At 39.5% G+C, this 19,848-nt stretch overlaps 1 protein-coding gene across 3 annotated transcripts in view; it reads right to left on the bottom strand.

Moving 5' to 3' along the window:
- scml4.S (Scm polycomb group protein like 4 S homeolog) overlaps nucleotides 1-9,400 on the bottom strand; it is a 75,076-nt gene extending 65,676 nt beyond the window's left edge. Inside the window, exon 1 of one of the 3 annotated variants that reach the window (XM_041564630.1) lies at nucleotides 8,911-9,400. The gene's annotated coding sequence lies outside the window, so the exon portion shown is untranslated. The remainder of the gene's footprint in view (nucleotides 1-8,910) is intronic. The other 2 variants (XM_041564631.1, XM_041564632.1) reach the window with 2 other exon arrangements.
- Nucleotides 9,401-19,848: the final 10,448 nt, after the last annotated feature.

Here is a 19,848-nt window from a genome sequence, read left to right as displayed (position 1 = left end):
GTTGATGGTTGGACTAGGCACTCAATGCATCTGATGTGATCTTGATGGGCCGTTTAGTTGACTATTGGAACAGATATGTGGGCAATGACAAATGGCAAACACACAAATTTTTTGACCCTACGACCTAATCTACACCATTATGTGCTTTGTATGGCTGCACTTGTAGCTAAGCTTTTCCCGTTTCCGCTTTTTCCAGTCCGACCCTGTTGGTATCTCCTTCTTATGCCACCTTATGATTATTCGTTAATGGTCTATAATATCAGGGCTGTCCAACTGGCGGCCTGCGCCCCCTCCCCATGTGTGGCCCCCCGCATGAAAGTCTGGCTGCTGTGTCCGCTTACCATGTGTAAGCTTTAAAAAGTATCACTACAGAGATAGACTGGCCCCTAAATTGTTTAAGACTCAAATTCAGACTGTATCGTTCACACTTGTAACACCTCTATTGTTAACACCCCTTAAACCCTGTACTGTTCACACCTGAGACCCAGAGCGAAACTCCCCTTATTGTTCACCTGTTCACACTCATACAAATCTGCTGAAGTGGCACCAGCATTGTGTCACTGTATGTAGCACATTTTAGAGTGGTCCTATTAGGTTACCCTGTCTTCTGCTCTGTTCTGCCTTCCATATGCTCCCTATGTGTGCCATACTCTGCCTTCCCTATGCTCCCTGTGTGTGCCATACTCTGACTGCCCTATGCTACCTGTGTGTGTGCCATACTCTGTCTGTAGGTTTTGTTCTGGGGGTTTGCTAGCATTTGAAAAGTATTGTTAGGGGCCCTACGGTGTTTAATCATGTGCTGGGGAGGTGTTGTTTTATCCACAGGGGAGGAGGAGGCATATGGATATAAGGGTATATCTTAATGTGACAACTTTTTTCACATATGAGTAATGAGTGATATCTCTGCAGTGATCACTAACCATTTGGTTTTTTTGGTGTGATACCACCATTAATGTGGACATGGTCTTGTGGTAACATGGGTGTGGTTTAAAGAAAGGGTGGTTTAAAAACAGGGAGTGGCTAACACTGGCTTCCATTATTGGCCCTCCACCATGTAGTCCAGAAAAATTCCGGCCCTCGTACCACAGAAGTTGGACAGCACTGGTCTATATGATATGATTCTTGAGTGGGCCTATAAGAGCACGACAACACTTAGGAACCCAGTGTTACAACCAGAAGGAGTTTTATATTTCACGTTTTTCAAGTTTTTTGTTGCACTATAATGTTATCAAAGTGGATGGGCTCTTTGTTTATATATTGCTTTCTCTTTTACTGCACTGTTTTCTTTGAAAGAGGTTCCTGTGTGGGACTGAAACGTCGGATTAATAAACCTTTCTATTTTACCTACATTCATTTTGTTGTGTAAATCTTGTGAGTGCCATCACTATGGACAGTCTATTTACATTTTCTGCATGAGCACCCAGGTATCTAGTGCATTTACGCTGTTCTCTCTCTCTCTCTCTGTGTGTCATATGTTATGTTTATGAAAATAAGAATTTAGAGTGTAAATGCACTTTTTTTTATACATAAGCCCAACTGAATGAGCTCACGTCAAGAAGGAGGAAACATCTTCCCTTTAACCAGTCAGTGCCAATTAATGTTAAAACTATATACTGATAGCATGTACAATACTTGCTTCACATTTTGCACACATCTCTTCCAGCTTTTCCCAAGAAATAATTATTTGCAAACTTCATTTTAAATAATTATATTAAAGCTATGTATTATTCATGCAAAGATTAGCTAGCTACATTGGTCATTTATCAGAAGGAAAATGTTATTAGATTTTTATAAGTTGGAGATCTATGCCAAATGTTCTGTACTGCAGTATAATAAAATTATAATCATATGAATCTCACGATTTGTCTAAATCTACAAAGAAGGCAATATACAGTACAGTTTTCTAAAAGTTAACAAGAAACTTTAAACCACCAGGACGAAAGAAAAAATTGCTTTAAGCAATCAGCACCATGCAAAATGCTATATTGCTCCAAATAATACAATGAAATTCAATTTAAATGCTGTAGAAAGGTAATGTGCAAATGGAGGTGACCGGTAATTCCCCAACAGCTGCGATATTTTATTATAAGAGCAACTTTCTTCCATTAGTGCATGTAAAAAAATCAGAAGCCAAATTACATTCCATTGTACTGCATGCATAATTGGACAGGAATTGTAAAACGCTTTAGGAATGAGAATCATCTGAAATTTAAGTATAATTTACAAGCTGGTTTTATGATGATGGGCAAGGTAAATCTGCCAGTACATGGAGACGTTCTTATTGTTTCCATGTTTTTATGTTGCTTAAAGATCCTTTATGTTTCACAGTAATTGATTAAATAGGAAGGACACTCTATTGATGATCTGCCTAGGAAAGCCTTGGGGAGCTTAATAACAAATCAACAAACCAAGGTTTTACATAATTGTGTCCTTGACATTGTGTGTTTAGAGAAAGATACTCTACCAACTCCTACTTAGCACACAGCAACTAAGCATTGACTGGTGGGTGTCTAAGATATTGACATTGCCTTTAGCTGATATATAAGTTTTTATATGTATCTATCATTCAAAATATTAGCAAACTACATAAATTAAAGTGCCACAATAAGTCAAATGGTACGGAAAAGCTTTAAACTGGCTAAATATGTGATACAATTCTGGAAAAAGAGTTATTTTGGACGGTTTAGTATCCTATCCTGGTTCTGTAATATAAAAGAGCTACAAAATTAGCTTCAGATTTAGAAAATCCAGTGAATAAAATGGGCATTTTTTATAATCTGGTGCTCTGCACTGACAGTCCTTTCCCCAGTGAACACAAAGATTGATTTAGAAATTGTTATAAAGATCGTGTCTTGTGTTACATTCTAAGACAACCTCATCTGACAGGAAAGCATGTTATTTATAGATTTGCATCCTGTGTAGCAATACTGAAGAGCAGTATAATGAAACCAAAACCAGGTTTCTGTGGGGTAAGATTTGCATTTACAAAAAAAAACGTGTGTGTGTGTGTGAATGCTCTTAGCTGGCCAAGCCCTAATAAAATGTGCTCAGCGTTATAGTCCAATACAGTTGTATTCAGCTGATCAATGTGAAGGACCCCATGTCTATTACAATCAATACAACCTGTGCTAGCAGGCATACAGGATCATATATACAGCAATGCACTTGAAGAAATAATGGGAAAGTGAATGAGACAACAGGGAAGCTGGTCTAACTCTCATTACAATAGACAGAAAAATACAGGAAACATATTTCTGCAAAAAAGGACATATAATACAAACAAACCCCTGCAGAAAAACAAATGATGGCAATTACTAACATGTATTTATAAAGTGCCAACATATCCTGTAGAGTTGGAAAAGTGTGGAAATGGAAAAGTGTATACATCAAACAAATTGAAATACTTATGAATACAGGAGGAAGAGGGCCCTGCATATTAAATTAAAAAAAGGAAGTATGAACACATGAGGGTTCATTTACAAAGGCAGGCAAAGAGCAAAAACTGGCACAAACCACTATGTTTATTTGGACATTTGTTTCCTGACCCTACTTCATCTTATCCCAATATACACCTATGTCTTCCTTTTAAGAAATATACATCACTGAAAACATTTTAAATAGTCATAAATTCAAACTCCAATCAGTGATCCCCAACCAGTAGCTCGTGAGCAACATGTTGCTCTCCATCCCCTTGGATGTTGCTCTCAGGGTCCTCAAAGCAGGAGTTTATTTTTGAATTCAAGGCTTGAAATTTTAATTGCATAAAAACTTAGTATAGTACCAAGTAGAGCCTCTTGTAGGCTGCCAGTCCACAAAGGGCCTACCAAATAGCCAATCACAGCCCTTATTTGGCACCCCAAAGGGACTTTTTCATGCTTGTGTCGCTCCCCATACTCTTTTTACATTTGAATGTGGCTCACAGGTAAAAAAGGTTGGGGACCCTGCTCTATCTAAATCCACACTATATAAAATCTGCTACCAAATATAATCCAAATATAAAATTTGCTACCAAATTAGCTATCTAGAATCATACAGTGAATTATGAGATTATTTTTGTGGCTTTATGCTCGGATGCAGTCAAAATATCTTGGTTAAAAGATTTTAATATATCATTTTAATAACATAAGACCCAAAATATATATACTTTTTATAAATGCAGGAGCTTTACTTCTTTGTAGATTTGCACTGTGTAGAAAGATGTGCCACACAAACAACTAAAAAATACTGAAATTATAATTTGCAGCTATATCCCTGACACATGCATAATAAACATCTACATGCAGACTTAGATTATTCATAGCAATGCAAAAAGTACACATTTTATCACTAAAAAGCTCTTTAGGAACCAGCTGGTTTAAGGTTCCTTCTTTTACTTTAGTCTTGGCGATGCACAGAATCCATATTTAATATTAGTTCATTATTTTTTTTAAATACTTAATCCTCAGCAAAATGTTTAGCCATATTGCAAACATAATCTGAACCTAACCAGCAAACAAAGTAATTAAACTGCTGTCCAAAGACATCTCCCTTTTTGGGGAGATGTTTTTGGTGAATAATAAAATATGTTTTATCATGAATTAAATGTGGACAGCAGTTAAAATGCCTAAGGGTAGCATTTGTGAGTACAACCACTGGGTGTTGAGCGAAAGGCCTCTTTTTGGTTGCTCTTTAAATCTTTAATGACTTTGTTTGCTAAGTGTTGAAACTAGGCCTATAGCACACCCTCAATAATAAGGGTATGATGTGCATACACATGTATAACTTGTGCGGTCCAAAGATTAGTAAATTAACCTACATATTCAAATTTACAAAATTGACCTTTTGTTATTTAGAGCTTTAAATTCATGGGAATGTAAGGTTTTGGATTTGGTAAGCATTGTGGGGTTTGGGCACATCTAGATCCTGCAAAATAGTGCAGGGTAATCCAGATTAGTCCAAATGGTCTATAACAGCACAGGTAACTTCCAGATGTAAACCTTATTACACACATATACCTGACAAAATACAGACTTGACTGAGTAACAAGAGAAGAGTGTAATTAGTTTCAGCACTTGCTGTGATTTATAGATGTGTCCAGAACTGGCTTTCGCTGTATTGACCCAACGATTCCCAAGGGGCCAATGGCAGAACACATAAGGAAAATAAATGAATACAATCATTACACATCTTTATTTGCAGCAACAAAGGATAATAATAGTAAAAAATTGTGAAAACCAAAAGACAGCTTTATTAAGGATTGGCCCTACCCTAATATTAAACTCCAACATCCAAATTTCCTCTACCAGTAAAATCAAGATTCATTAAATCATAGCATCCTTTTATATTTTTGTCTGGTTGACTCAAACTGAGAAACAAACTAATCTCACAAAAAAGACACAAAATCCTGACATCAAATGATCAAACATCTCTTATCTTATAAGCATTAGTCTACAAGTGGTATATTTCATTTGAAAGCACATAATGGGAAGGTCACATCCTGACAAAGCTACCTAAAGTGAGGATATATCTGCCTACAGATCTTTCATCTTTTTTATCAAGATGTGATTTATGTATGTATTTGAAAAAAAAAACCACTTATGTTCAAACTATTAAGGTATAACAGCCAACAACGAGGATTCAGGTTGCAAAAAACGAGATATCAGTGAAGGCTAGCATTTACAACAGTCTTAAATTGCATTAAGTTTTGTGTCTATATCTCCCCTTTAATAAAAAAGTAAAAAGTATTCAGTCTTGTTATTTGTTAATGACATGGAACCTTTTCCATGTCCAAGGATGATGGCACAGACAGAAATATTGACTTACTTACTAGGTTATTAATAGATCATATAGACTCATGAGGTTCTTTCACCCTCAATTTGTGGAATTTTTGAATATTGATATGGATGAAAGGGTTGGAGTAGTGTGTTTTTTTTCTAGAACCATTGAGGTTGTAACAAAAAGGAAAAAGGTGAATGGGACAGTAATTATGAAACCAAGGCAGACATCCCTGTAGCTCAGTAGCACAATGCTAGCCACAAAATTGGTGTGATAACATTTGCTGGGCTCCACCAATTGGGGGAGTGTGAGACAATATAATTTTCAGTGGTTCCAGTTGATAAAACCATTGGTTCTATTGAAATTGAATTCAACAATTTCCCAAATATAGCAGAAGACAAAAGAGGAAAACTTTTGTTTTTTACAGTAATCCACAATTTATATCTTGTATGACAGTGAAGATAATGCTAACACTGTTTAAAATTGCACTGTATGTGTGGAACCATGTTTGGGGGGATGTTGAGCGGAAATGATTATATGTCCACCCCCTTACGAATGATCAGTGCTGAATTCAGAATACCTGCTGTTGACACCTTGAGAATGCTGGTGGACCAGTGGGAAAGCTGTGTCCGTTCAATAAGAATATTAAACTGGGCAATAAGAAGCTTTTAAGACTTTTGATCCTGGGGCCAATCAAAGCTCTCTCCACATCACAAAAAAAAAAAAAAGACAGTAAAGCCATGGCTTACCTTAGTGACCCACAACCCGCCCCACAAATGATGCCCCGAATGTCTTTATTAGAATCTGCTGTTGGCAGTGGGGAGAATCCTTTGTATCCCCTTAAAGTGGACCCATCACCCAGACACAAAAATCTGTATAATAAAAGTCCTTTTCAAATTAAACATGAAATCCAATTTCTGTTTTTTAGTAAAGCATTCAAAGCTGTTGTAAGCTCATTTAAAAATCTCAGCTGTCAATCAAATATTGTCTGCCACTCCTCTATGCCCTGGGCATAGAGGTGGGGCAGACAATTACTTTCACTTTCCATTCAGCACTTCCTAGATGTCACTGCTCTACACAAATTCCCCTGTGCTCTTCACCATTTAATTGTGTAGCCAGGACATGGGGATGGACATCAGGTCCCCCATTCTGGTGCACAAACAAGATTCTGAGATGATACAAGGCTTGTCTTAACAGTGTCCACAAAATGGCAGCTGCCTGCTTGTTATAATTATGAATTCCCAAACTGATGGAAACAAGATTCAAATAACTTATACAGTGTAATTAAAGTTCATTTTGCTTGACTAATGTGATAAAATAGGATTTGGAATATTTTTTTTGGATGACGGGTCCCCTTTAAATGATTAGAGATTCCATAATAACAAATCAATAGCTGTTTTATTCTTTTCTATACAACACAAATAATTGGGGGCAATCCGCTTTTTCCATGCTATTATATGTTATACTGTATATGAGTTTGTACCATACAGATTTATGGTATGCACTTCATTAACACAGATTCCTAAAAAAAATATTAACTATAGCAACAAAGCAAAATATTTTTTTGCTCAGAACAAACATGTGACATTTTCGTCTCTCCATACATTCAGGTCTAAAGTCCATTAGTTGAAAGATCACATTAGACTGTTTATGTTGCTAGGCTACCAGACATGAGTTTGCATATTCAGTTTATATTACTTGCATGTGTGACACACACAGTTAATAGATGCAGGCAAAGGCATTTATTAAAATCAGTCTTATTGCATCAATCGTGTATATATATATATATATATATATATATATATATATATATATATATATATATATATATTCTGCAACAGCTAGAAATTGTGTAACTTTTTTTGCACATTAAAAAAAAACCAAAAGGAATGTTCTGTTGTATATATTATAAAAACAAATGTTCACATATTTTAATGGGATTGGTTTTCCAGTATGTAACATATTGTACATTTGATTTTTAGAAATAAACTTGGAAATGTATACAAGAGAAGATATTCAGAAAAACAGTAGATTTTGTTATGTTCATACAGCCTTTATTTGGATATATGGGATGACCTGTTGGTAATTAAGTGATAGCCTGGTTTGCCTGCAGTATACACAAAACTAGAACTGTACAGATAAACAAGAGCTTTTTGTCTCTATCACAGTATATACTTATAATGTCTCTAGTGCAGTGTTTCACGATGAGCTCTAACAATGAGATATGTGGTGTCTGCTTTGCAGACGTCTGTCCCTTTAATAAAATTCTAGGACATAATTTTTTTTTCCTGGTTACTCACTTTAGATCTGAATGATAACAGCATTCTACAACATCTTCTCTATGCTGATTAAAGAACACACTTCAATGGGCTTACATGTAACAGACATCTATGCTGCATCTATGCTCCCAACCCAGAGGTTCATGGGGGATTCTGGGAGATGTAATTGAATGGAAAAAACTGGAGAGGCACAGGTTGAACATACAAAACAGGAATCTGAATTCTGTCTATATTTTCAATATACTTGCAGTCTAGTAAGTGTCCCCAGCAACAAAACAGAAATAAAATGCCTTTGCCAGGAAAGAAATAGTGTTTCTGTGACAGAAATAGGGTTTAGCCTTACTGGACTGATGCTTACGACAAGTGACACTTGCTGGACAAAGTGTTACTGGTTTAGAACTATAGACACACTGCTGAGAAATTTCTGTTTTTTTGCAACATGTAGAAAAAATTATTTTGGGTTGTATGGCATGCAGTATAACAGGAGATATCAGGATTTTCTCCTCTATAAAGCAGTAAACCTTAATGCAAAATGATTATTTCTATATTAAGCACACTGTAGGGATAATACTAATAAAAAATATAATAGCATTAATATATAGTATATTTGATTATATAAAACTGATACACAGATAAGTCAGATTAGAACTATACAGAAAACATTTCTACTTAATATTTATAATCTAATATACAAATATGCGTCTTGTCATCTGGCTTATATCCAAGGAGCAAAGCACATCCACCTGTGTCTTTTCAGTAACTCCTATTCACTACATGCAAATATATGTTATTATAGCTATATAGGAATGCACATATATTTATGCAAATGGTGAGTGGAAAAGCAGAACAGTTCAGCGGGTAGCAGCAATCCCCTTACCTATTAGCCTTTGCAGAGCAGCTGTCAGTCTCCTTACTGATCACTGTTGTTTTGATTTGAAGGGCTGATGATTGCCAGCGCATGCACACAGACCCTCGCAAAAGCCATCTTCTCCCTGTCTGCTAGCAAAAGGAAAGTCTCCAGCAGCTCAGCTCTCCAGCTGCAAACATCTCATTAGACTAATGCATTCAGCACAGGCAGAAAACTCGATTTACCATAGCTACAGCAATGAATTTCCATTACGATGACAGCTTCAACCACATCATGTCCGGAAAACCAGCCAACCACTGGCTTTTAAAAGAACACACACATTTTGCATGCAGAAAATAAGGCCTGTGTACTGCCTCTCTTCCTCTTTGCTGCAGTAAGGGAAAAGATGTCTCTATACATATATATATATATCTGAACATGGGTATAGAGACGCATTGATTGTACTAAATAAATGTGCATGCAGTACATTAATTTTCAGAAAAGGGGACTAAAAAAGCAACATTGATTAATGAATTATTTTCAATTTTAAAAAACATGAATGTGACTAAAATACCAGTTTGAATATTATGTGCGTTTCGGTTTAAACTACAGCCTTTTCCTGTTTCCATAGAAACCAGACAGTAACACCATCTCTTCGTCTCTGATCATACACCGCTTTGGGCCTTGACTGAGCAAGCATGAAATTCACATGAAGAAATCCATTCAAAAGCATACATTAAAAAAAAAAAAAAAAAAAAAATTATATATATATATATATATATATATATATATATATATAATATCAAAACAGGGGGGTTGTGGGAGCACTCTAAAGGCTTTAAAGTATATATATATAAGTATAATAAATGCTATTGCATATGTACCCAAATAGGGGTTATTTTGTTACAAAGTTATGATCATAAAATTGATAAGCCACCATACCACGTCAAGGTAAACCCCGAATGGCGGTCCCTAACTTGTTTTATTTTTTATGTGCATTTTAGCATTACCTGTAATCAATGTCCATTGAACGCTGTTTGAAACCCCCCTGTTTTGATATTGTATATTTAGCCAGGAGCTGTGGCATAGCTTCAGTGGTTGTAGCACCCCATACCCCCCTTTAAACTAGTGGTGATCCTATGCTTTTAAAATTGGGTGTTTGTTTTGGGAATATCTCTCCTATGCGCCTGGCGAATAAATTTGCCCATCACTACTGGCAATTTTTATTCTTGCATGAATGGTGCTAGGGATAGTATAGAGACATTTATATAAAACACATCTGCGAATCTCCACTAAAATCTCAGTTAGTCCCACAGGTATGTTCCCATCAAAATTCACATTTAGGGGCCGTTTCACTAACTTAAAAGTGAAGGATTCGAAGGTAAAAAAAACTTCGAATTTCGAAGTTTTTTTTGGGCTACTTCGACCATCGAATGGGCTACTTCGACCTTCGACTACGACTTCGAATCGAAGGATTCGTAGTAAAAATCGTTCGACTATTCGACCATTCGATAGTCGAAGTACTGTCTCTTTAAAAAAAACTTTGACCCCCTAGTTCGCCATCTAAAAGCTACCGAAGTCAATGTTAGCCTATGGGGAAGGTCCCCATAGGCTTGCCTAACTTTTTTTGATCGAAGGATATTCCTTCGATCGTTGGATTAAAATCCTTTGAATCGTTCGATTCAAAGGATTTTATCGTTCGATCGAAGGAATTATCCTTCGATCGAACTAAATGCGCTAAATACTTCGATATTCGAAGTTGAAGGATTTTAATTCCTAGTCGAATATCGAGGGTTAATTAACCCTCGATATTCGACCCTTAGTGAATCGGCCCCCTAATGTTGAGTAGGATATATACATTTCTGAAGATCTCTACAAGAACATTGCATTATAATTGTGGAAACTCTCTCCCTTTTGCATGTAAGATAGCAGGTTTGCTTCTGGATTTCTTTTTATCCATAATGCCAATGCTTCCCTATTAAATTTAAAGATCAGCCAGAATATCACCTTCCCAAATCCCAGCTACAGGTTGGTGCACTCTTATTGTGACCTTCCATTACAACAAATGATACTTTTATAATGTATGTATGCAGCGACGGAACTCCCCTCTGCAGGCCCCCCACAAAAAAAATATTTGGAAGGGCCAAGTGTTGACAGCAACTCCACCTTCCTGCCTTGTGTCCCCTGCTCCCACCAGCTTGTGGCACCTGCAAGCTTTCAGATAGGAGAGCTGCTAGGGAGGGGTTACTTCTACAACTATAGAGGGAAGCAGAGCCTGCAGTCTGGGCCCCCCACAACCACATGGTCTGCTTCCTCTATGGTTATGCAAGTGTATGTATGCTAATTAAAGAATATGATTGTTCCTATACTTAAGAAGAATTTTTAGACTAAATGGGCCTCTTATGGAATAACTTTGCAGACAATGCGTAGATGATCTAGTCTATGAAACTAGTCTATGGCTGTATCTAATATAAGTAATTATAAAACAACTGGACTTGCTGAGTAATTATTGAAGATGTTTCACTACTCATCCGAGCAGCTTCTTCAGTTCAACTGACTGGAGTTCAACTGAAGATCCTGTCATTTAAACTCTTCCACTAATCCAATCACAATAACAATAACACATTGTAACTCTTGAGAGAGGTGACATCTGAAATTTACAGAGGTGTTGATTCTGTATAGTTACTGTTATAGAATTGCCAATGTATCATGCAACTCCTAGAAACAGGAGAGTTGCATGAATGGATGTGTGAAGTGTTCTGAAAACGCCCGGGGACAGATGTGAGAACAGCATTGTATGTAGCAGACAGGTGGTGTTGAAGGCTCCCACCTCTGTTCAGGGATGGTTTCTCCAACTTGACACGAATCGCCTCTTTCACACCTCGTTCAAACCAGTGGTCTTCTTTATCCAAGATTTGGACCTTGCTATCTTCAAAGGAGTGTCCCTTGTCTTTTAAGTGTAGAAAGACAGCCAAGTCTTGCCCTGTAGAGTTCGCCCTCCTATGCTGAGCCATTCGCTTGGTGAGCAGTTTTGTCTCCCCAATGTATAGATCTGTACACTCCTTGCTACACACACTTCGTATACCACATTGCTTTGTTTTTCTTTTGGTGTTGGATCCTTTGGGTTTTTTGTCTCAGTGTGTTGCTAGGTTTGAAAAACACAGTATAGTCAGTCTGTACGGCAGGGCACTCCAGATCTCGCAGGAAAAAGCCACTGAAATGTGCATAGTAATGAGAATAAGGTCTCTGAGGAAGTGCGTAGACACGAAACTCAGGCTGACTATCATTTATACCGGTATCCCTTGGCGACGGACTCGGGCGGCTGCACCCGGGTCAAAGCACCAATCTGGTAAGAAATCAAACTACTGTTTTGAATAAGTTTGTTATAGCGGAGACTGCTTCCCCCCTTAAGCATGGGGTTCGGGGTGGCATGCACCCGAACCAACAGATGTAATTGGTGAGAAGTATTTCAGGAAACTTTAAGTTAGATTTGCTTACCTGTACCAGTTACTAGAACCTGAATTGTGAAAAAACACTCCCCTTCTTTTGTATTTGCGTTGGCTAAAAACTAGATACAATTTAAAAAAAAACAGGGACATAGTGTTTGCTGAAAATCCTCCTGAGTTTCTCTGACACTCCAGCTACATATGGGATAACTATGTTTCACCTACTATGTGTCTCTGGGAGGTTATTTCTATTGGCCAGTCTGGGTAGCCACACACTTTCAAAGCTCCTCTGAGATTTTTGCTCTTTGTCTTTGGACTGTATCAGTTGCCACACATTCCCCCTGTGGTGCAGAGTTCTAATGACTCCCAGTTTGTGTTCAAGCGGATGGTGGGTATCGAACAACAGATATTGATCCGTATGAGTGGGTTTCCTGTATACTTCCATTTTAAAGTTACCCCCCTCTTGGATGCATATCAAACAGTCCAAAAAGGCATGTTTGTTCTCATGGACATCTTCCCTTGTGAACTTGATGTTATTGTCCACTGAGTTAATGTGTTCTGTAAAGGCCGCCACTTCATTGGATCTGATTTTAACCCAAGTGTCATCCACATATCTGAACCAGTGCAGTTCCCTGGAATGTAAGTAAGGCCCTCGTTTCCACTTCCTCCGTGTACAATTAGCTACAATGGGAGAGACTGGAGAACCCATTGCATAGCAATGTTTTAAAATTACTTATATTAGATATACCATGACCTGAATGAATGAAATTCTTCATAGCCATATTCTATGGCTGGGATTTTATAATACTGCCTGTGCTTTTAAACTTAGCTGATATATATTAATAGAGCAGTGATACCAAATCAGTGGTGTAAGGAAATCTGTCTTACCTGGGATTGGGGGTGCTGTAAGTCGGCCGCGGGGACGCCCGCCACGCCGGCCGCGGGGACGCCCGCCTCGTGGTTCCACCATCTTGCCTCCTTAGGACGCGCGCGCCCGCGTCTCGTTTCCTTTATTGACGCGGACGCGCGCGCGTCGATCCTGACGCGTGTGCGCCAATTTTGTCGCGAAAACCTTTGCGTCCAAACAAGGTATAAATAGGCCACTTCCACTCCCAGCAAACTGCCCGTGATAGAACTTGTTTCTGGTGCTCTGTTCTGAAGCCTTGTGCTATTTTGTCTGTTTGAATCTGATTATCCGTGTTTGACCCAGCCTGTACCTTGACCATCCCGAATTCTGTATCCTGACCAGTGCCTGATATCCGACTACTCTTCTGCTTGTACCCTTCCTGCTTGATACCCGGTTTTGACCCTTGCCTGCCTGACGACCCTTGCTTTCTGCCTGCCACGACCCAGCCTGTCTGACGATCCTTCTGCCTTATCCTTGTCTGTTACCGTGATCCTCGGTCCCAAAGACTCTAGCTACCAGCCGTGCCCCATTGCCTGCCAGAACACTTGCTTGAACCTCTCGTAAGACCAGGTGGCACCCGATTAGGCTGAGGGCTCCTCCCGAAGCTCAAAGGTGGTCACACCACTGGTGAAGCTTAGCTCAGACCCAGGATTCGAGCACTTGTTCTGGTGTTGGGTTCTAAGAGAGGTTCATGATTCCAAGATGGCAGGACATCCTGGTGTAAGTAAAACTATTTCATTACTTACTCGAAGTGCTTGGTGGCCGACCTGTAAACAAGATGTTAAATCTTTTGTGGATTCTTGTCCTGTCTGCCAACGCTCCAAGACTTCTAGAAATTTGTCCCAAGGGTTACTGATTCCCCTCCCTATTCCTGAAAGACCATGGACCCATCTTTCTATGGATTTTATTGTGGAGTTGCCCGTGTCCCAGGGGAAAACAGTAATTTGGGTGGTGGTGGATAGATTCAGTAAGATGGGTCATTTTATTGCTCTTCCTCACCTCCCATCTGCCAAAACTTTGTCCGAACTTTTTATTCAACATATATTTAAGTTGCATGGTTTTCCCAGTAATATTGTTTCAGACAGAGGTGTTCAATTTGTCTCTAAGTTCTGGCGCGCATTTTGCTCGTTAGTGGGGATCGATCTTTCTTTTTCAACCGCCTATCACCCACAAACCAATGGGCAAACCGAGAGAGTGAACCAGTCTTTAGAGCAATTTTTAAGATGTTATGTGTCCGAAAATCAATCTTCCTGGGCAGAACTGCTACCCTGGGCAGAATTTGCCTACAATAACGCTACTCACTCCTCCACTGGGGAGTCTCCGTTTTTTATTGTTAATGGGTTACACCCAAAAGCTTTTTCCTTCTCTAATTCTGGTTCTTCTGTCCCTTCCGCTAATTCCTCTGTCGAACAATTTTCCATGATTTGGTCCCAGGTACATGATTCTTTGTCTACTGCTACCTCTGCTCAGAAAAGGGCTGCTGATAAAAGACGTAGAGAAGCACCCCAGTATAAAGTGGGAGACTTGGTGTGGCTCTTTACCAAAAACATCAAGTTAAAGATTCCTTCCCTTAAGCTGGGTCCCCGTTTCATTGGTCCTTACCCCATCACTACTGTTATCAACCCTTCGTCTGTTCGCCTTAAATTGCCTGTTAATTTCAAGATTTCTGATTCTTTTCATGTTTCTTTGCTTAAACCTGCCACTAATACTCGCCTTACTTCTGTTCCCCCTCCAGTGCAAGTTGACGGTCAGCCTGAATTTGAGATCCAGGAGTTCCTTGATTCCCGAATGGTACGTAACAAACTCCAATACCTCACTAGGTGGAAGGGATTCGGTCCTGAGGAGAACTCCTGGGTCTCAGTTGATGACATCAAGGCTGATCGTCTTAGGAAGCAGTTCCATTTAAAGTTTCCTGGGAAGCCTGGGGGTCCGGTGTCCCCCCCTAGAGAGGGGGGTAATGTAAGGAAATCTGTCTTACCTGGGATTGGGGGTGCTGTAAGTCGGCCGCGGGGACGCCCGCCACGCCGGCCGCGGGGACGCCCGCCTCGTGGTTCCACCATCTTGCCTCCTTAGGACGCGCGCGCCCGCGTCTCGTTTCCTTTATTGACGCGGACGCGCGCGCGTCGATCCTGACGCGTGTGCGCCGATTTTGTCGCGAAAACCTTTGCGTCCAAACAAGGTATAAATAGGCCACTTCCACTCCCAGCAAACTGCCCGTGATAGAACTTGTTTCTGGTGCTCTGTTCTGAAGCCTTGTGCGATTTTGTCTGTTTGAATCTGATTATCCGTGTTTGACCCAGCCTGTACCTTGACCATCCCGAATTCTGTATCCTGACCAGTGCCTGATATCCGACTACTCTTCTGCTTGTACCCTTCCTGCTTGATACCCGGTTTTGACCCTTGCCTGCCTGACGACCCTTGCTTTCTGCCTGCCACGACCCAGCCTGTCTGACGATCCTTCTGCCTTATCCTTGTCTGTTACCGTGATCCTCGGTCCCAAAGACTCTAGCTACCAGCCGTGCCCCATTGCCTGCCAGAACACTTGCTTGAACCTCTCGTAAGACCAGGTGGCACCCGATTAGGCTGAGGGCTCCTCCCGAAGCTCAAAGGTGGTCACACCACTGGTGAAGCTTAGCTCAGACCCAGGATTCGAGCACTTGTTCTGGTGTTGGGTGCCGGCCGTGACAAGTGGCTCATGAGTAACATATTTCTGACTGGTCCATTTGATGTTTTCCCAGGAGCCTCAAAGCAGGTGCTTATATATATATATATATATATATTTATATTGTGGTGAGGTCACTACTAGGATACCTGGGAAAGTCCAGGACAGAGCTTATTTATGCCCCAGGTTCCTAACAGAGTGTTTCTGGGACTACTAGTCCAGCCCGGGTGTGTTTTGAGTTGTCCTGAGGTATCTCAGGAGGTTAATTCAAAAGGCAGCTCAAGCCAGAGTGGGGAGTTCCTGGCTGGGAAAAATACACAGAAAAGCTGCCTGTGTGAGAGGGATTGATCACCAAAAGGTCTGGGATTTTGTATATTCCTGTATGTTCTTTGTTTTGGGGAGACAGGTGGGAGCCTTCTCCTGGTTAGTTAGGAAAACTGACCTGTATTAGTTAGAAGCCCGTTAAGTGGCAAGGATTTTATTTTGAATTGTTTGTTTTGTTTATTTTTGCTGCAAGAGACAATAAACTGCCAAAAGAGACTACACTCTCATGAGTGGTGCTTGTGCCGTGGGCTGTGTTACCCCGGGAAAACTGATCCCATACAATATATAAAAAAAGGTTTTCTCAACACCACAAGACCAGAACCGACACCCATCGAACATATCTGGTTGTCCAAAAAAGCTCCCACAAGAGGCTTATGCGTCCTATAAAAACTCAATCAATTACGCCCCGATCCACTGCCAAAACTGAATGAAAACTGGGAGATAGAACTGGGTACACCCATCACAAACAAGAACTGGAATAAAATAGTTAAACTAACACATAAAACCTGCAGATGCACAAAGATACAAGAACTAAATTATAAACTGCTGACAAAATAGTACTGTAATCCAACCAAGCTAGCCAAAATATTCACCTTCGCTTCCCCTCTGTACTGGATATGTAAAAATCACCTAGGGACTCAAAAGCATTAATACCTCTCCACTGGAAATCAACAATTAGCCCCACTATTAGGGAATGGCTTGTCAAAGTTAAGGAGATACAGAAATTTGAGGAACTTAAGTCTAACTCAGAAAAAGATATGGCACAGTTTACACAGAAATGGTACTACTGGTTCCAATTCATGGAAACAGACCAATTCAAAACCCTATGGCTAGAGACCTAATGACCTCTGAGTGGTGTTTATCCAGGCCACAGTTTTAATAAAGATAGATCACTTCTTACCCTCAGACTGACATGTGGCAATTAAGTTGTGCATTTAATTAAAACTGACATCCTCCAAGAAGTCTCGTCTCCGGAGCTGGATCCCTCTCCCCCCCTATCTCACCACACGAGAAACACCCAGGTATGTACCAGTGCTAACAAACTTCCACCACCTCTTCTCTCTCTCTCCTTTCCCATCTTTCTCCTTTTTCTCTATTTTCCTTTTTCTTATCTATGCTCAACGCACAGCTGGCACAGGATAGCACTCACTACGGAAGGAGGAACCCAAAGTTATCTTCATTCCTCACACCTATACTGGTTAAACACGAATGCCCCCACGGGCTTATTCCTATGAGCATGAGTGATCCTCAACATGTACAGCAATAATAATTCTACTAAAACCTCCTTGTTCATGTTATTGACTTGATGCTACCATGATGTTACCACTGTGTCACCGTGAAAAAAATTCTTAATAAAAAGAAAAATTTAAAAAAAATATTATATATATATATATATATATATATATAAATTGTATAAATGTATTAAAATTGTCCTCTAACAAAATGAGAAATGGTTGTTTATCAGGGCTCCTACAAGTACATTTCCTATGCTGAATTATAGAAGACAGAATATAGATTCAATTGATTTCCCCACTAGTAGATTAAAATTGATTGAAGGAATGGGGGTCTGTATTGCCTATTAGGTGCACTCATTGGGGCACTGAACACAGGTAAAAAGTATTAAGTTGTATTCCATCTGTGTTTGGCAATTACCTGCACCCCATTGAGTACATTTATTCATTTTTGTTCTTTTTTAATTCGAATTTCGAAGTTTTTCAAATTTTGAATCTGCCCCTTAGTGTGTAATAAAATAACAAAAATGTATTTTTATTAAACATCACCTAGTTTAGCTGAATTTGTATCATAATGATAACTCGCCTTTAAAGATAAATATGTGCAATTTCATATCCGTAATATATTGGCTTTGCCCTATGTTTATTATTGTTGCACAACAGCTTATTTTTCATAAACAAGGTATTAGTTTCCTTCTCTCATTTGTATACATATCTGCATATTAATATAGTTTACTGTATAAAGTGTATTCTGACCTTGGTTTATTTACATATAAAAAAAGGTGTAAAAGAAGAGTAAGAAGGTGTGTTTGCCTTTAATTTTTCCATAGTGAGAGATGTTTGCTGTCTGGCCCTGGAAACTATAGTGTTCTGCAAGGAACAGGTAAACCAGATAATCCATTCCAGTGGTCCAGTTCACATGTTGGAGCTCACTTTCCACAGGGAGGCTGTGCTGGGGAAAAGTATATAATGATAGTGATAGGTCTCTCTGCGCACAGAACAAGAAGGTTAACGGTCTGTGTTAGGAACTCCCAGAGGAGCTGGGGTGTTACCTGCTCTGTAAGGAGCAGAGGGAGATGTGACCAAGTGACTGAGAGTCAAAAGTGATTGAGGAAATCCAGAAGGTGAGCCAGACCAGAGGCTGGCGAATCTCTGGAGGTGAGAATCCACAGGGCTTAATGAAAAGCCCAGAATTTTGTGTGGAAGCCACCCTAAATGGTGAGAACCCCAGTGCGGCAAAAACGATAGCCTACCATAGCTAATTTCTCCCAAAAGTTGCATGTACAAGCAGCCAGCTGGTCAAGAGAGATTTGCAGCCTGCATTCATGTATTATAATGATTTAGTATGAAGATTCTTACTGCAATGAATAGTAAGTAACACAATCACAACAGAGAGCTGTTCCCCCATGCTATATTAATTGCTTTCTCTCAAGGAAGTGGGTTTTCACACAACTCAACAAATGCATCATAATGCTGTTTTTTTTTTCTTCAAAAGCACAGGAAATGTTATGAAGTGACACTTGTACTATGAAACTGACTTTCTGTGTGTGGCTTTTCTTTAGGGTAGGGATGTGATGCAGAAAAGATATGGCATGTTTAAGCACTGAAAGTAGGTGAGACACTTTAACATACTGCATATGCATGTACAGTTATGTTAATAATAGCAGTCCGACATCACTCACTTGATCAATCAATATTTTTGGTAGAAATTATATTTCTACATGGCAAATAATTTACCAGTAGGTGTAGTAGAGTAATAGAAAACCAACACACCCAACAGTCATGACATGCATGCTGCTGATTCTGTGTAATTGAATCATTAATTGAGGCTTGTTCAAAATAATAGCAGTGTTCAGAATAATAGCAGTGTGGCGTTCAATTAAAGAGGTCATTTATTCTGTGAAAAAACAGGTGTCAATTACGACCCTTATTTAAGGAAGGAAGGCAGCAAATGTTGTGCATGCTGGTTATAGTGCATTTCTCTCTGAAAATCGGAGTAAAAAGTGTAGTTGGATTAAAAGGTTAATTGGAGAAACATATAAAGAAGTGCAGAAAATGATAGGCTGCTCAGCTGAAATGATCTCAAATGCTTTAAAATGGAAGTATGAAAGCATGCAGTGAATCATGGTAGCGCAGACATCATGATATGGGGATGTTTCTCATACTATGATGTTGGGCCTATTTATCACATACCAGGGGTCAGTTTCAATACATCAAAATAGTTAGGGCTCTTACACATGAGCGTTTTTACCTGCGCTCCCCTGCATTCCGTTTTTCGGCATTCAGCCCCAGGGGAGCGCAGGAATAGACGCATTTAATTATTTCAAATGGGGCTGTACTCACACAGGCGCATGTAGGCGCCGAACGCAGGTTGAGACGCAACATGCTGCATTTTTC

Source organism: Xenopus laevis, chromosome 5S (genome assembly GCF_017654675.1).
Source record: "Xenopus laevis strain J_2021 chromosome 5S, Xenopus_laevis_v10.1, whole genome shotgun sequence".
NCBI lineage: Eukaryota > Metazoa > Chordata > Amphibia > Anura > Pipidae > Xenopus > Xenopus laevis.
Note: the sequence above shows the minus strand (reverse complement) of the source record. Positions and strands in the feature narration are given on the sequence as shown.